The sequence below is a fragment of the Piliocolobus tephrosceles genome, chromosome 8 (genome assembly GCF_002776525.5).
Source record: "Piliocolobus tephrosceles isolate RC106 chromosome 8, ASM277652v3, whole genome shotgun sequence".
NCBI lineage: Eukaryota > Metazoa > Chordata > Mammalia > Primates > Cercopithecidae > Piliocolobus > Piliocolobus tephrosceles.
Genome location: NC_045441.1, coordinates 4637386 through 4639646, shown reverse-complemented (window position 1 = coordinate 4639646; position 2261 = coordinate 4637386).

Below are 2261 nucleotides of genomic sequence, written 5' to 3'. Positions count from 1 at the left end.
GCCATTCTCCTGCCTCAGCCTCCGGAGTAGCTGGGACTACAGGCGCCTGCCACCTCACCTGGCTAGTTTTTTGTATTTTTAGTAGAGACGGGGTTTCACCGTGTTAGCCAGGATGGTCTCGATCTCCTGACCTTGTGATCCACCCGTCTCGGCCTCCCAAAGTGCTGGGATTACAGGCTTGAGCCACCGCGCCCGGCCAAAAACCCCGTCTCTTCTAAAAATACAAAAATTAGCCAGGCATGGTGGTGGGCACCTGTAATCCCAGCTACTTGGGAGGCTGAGGCAGGAGAATCACTTGAGCCTGGGATGCGGAGGTTGCAGTGAAACGAGATCGTGCCAAAAGAAAGAAAGAAAGAAAAAGAAACAGAGACGAGAGGGGAGGGGAGGGGCAGGGAGGGGAGAGGAGGAAGGGAGGGAGGGAGGTAACTACAGCATCCACTTTTATGAAAATACATATATATGTTCATGGGAAAGTGACACAACAAACAGAAATGTTGACAGAAGTCACCTCTGGGTGATAGAATTCAAGTGATCTGTGTTTGTTTTCAACTTTTTAAATACTTCTGTGTGTTTTCTAAAACCCTTTTTGTTTCCTATCAGGAGCCAAAACATAAGCATTGCTGTTATGAATGTGGCAGTTTGCGTCGTGGCTGAAGCGTTGGGCTGTGGAATCCTCGGATCTGGATTGTTTGTGACACGGTTTCCCTCTGTCACCCAGGCTGGAGGGCAGTGGTGCGGTCACAGTTCGGTGCGGTCACGGTTCACTGCAGCCTTAAACTCATGGGTTTGAGTGACCCTTTGATCTCAGCCTCCCGAATAGCTGAGACGACAGGTGTGTGCCATGACGCCCGGCTAATTTTTTCACTTTTTAGTAGAGATGGGGGTCTCACCATGTCGCCCAGGCTGGTCTCGAACTCCTGGACTCAAGCAATCCTCCCACCTCGGCCTCCCAAAGCGCTGGGATTAGAGGCGTGAGCCTGCACACCTGGCTGGATCTGGATTTTTGAGAGTTATCTCCCGCTTAGGAGCAGAGGGAGTGTAGACAAATCATCTCTCCGGGCCTCAGTGTCCTCGTGTGTCACAGAGCTGTCCTGACGGTTCAGTAAGATTGCCGTGCAAAGAGCCCTGAAAACTGCTGGCCCGCAACAGGAAGCCCCCAGTAAACCACGGCAATGGCGACTCTGTTCATTTTCAGACAGAAAACAAATGGGCGGCCGGGCGCAGTGGCTCATGCCCGTAATCCCAGCACTTTGGCAGGCCGAGACAGGAGGATCGCCTGAGCCCAGGAGTTTGAGGCTGCAGTGGACTGTGATCACATCCCTGCAATCCAGCCTGCATGATAGTGAGACCCTGTCTCAAAAAAAAAAAAAAAAAAAAAAAGACAGTGTTTGTCCCAACAAACGCCAGGCTTTATATTGAGACTTTAATATTCAGACTTGTCCTGTAATTTCCTCTGAACTCCCAAATAAACAAAATGTGAAATAAATAAGGCTGCCTAGGCTGGGTGCAGTGGCTCACACCTGTAATTTCAGGACTTTGGGAGGCCAAGGCACACAGATCACTTGAGGTCAGGAGTTCGAGACCAGCCTGGTTAACATGGTGAAACTCCATCTCTACTAAAAGTACAAAAAATTAGCTGGGTGTAGTGGTGTGTGCCAGTAATTCCAACTACTCATGGGGCTGAGGCAGCAGAATCACTGGAACCCGGGAGGCGGAGGTTGCAGTGAGTTGAGATCGTGCCACTGTACTCCAGCCTGGGCGACAGAGCAAGACTCCATCTCAAATAAAAATAAATAAAAATAGCAAAATATAACAAAATAAAAAAGAAACTGTTAAAAACAAAAGAAAGGGCCGGATGTAGTGGCTTACACCTGTAATCCCAGCACTTTGGGAGGCCAAGGCGAGTGGATCACCTGAGGTCAGGAGATCGAGACCAATCTGGATGTGAAGCCCCATTTCTACTAAAAATACAAAAAAATTAGCCAGGCATGGTGGCGGGTGCCTGTAATCCCAGCTACTCGGGAAGCCGAGGCAGGAGAATTGCTTGAACCCGGGAGGCAGAGGTTGCAGTGAGCCGAGATCGTACCATTGCACTCCAGCCTGGGTGACAAGAGTGAAACTCCATCAAAAAAAAAAAAAAAGAAGAAGAAAGGAAAGAAAAGAAAAGAAGAGAAGAAAAGAAAGAAGAGGAGAGGGGAGGGAAGAGGAGAGAAGAGGAGAGGAGAGAGAAGAGGGGAGGGGAGAGGAGGGGAGGGGAGGGG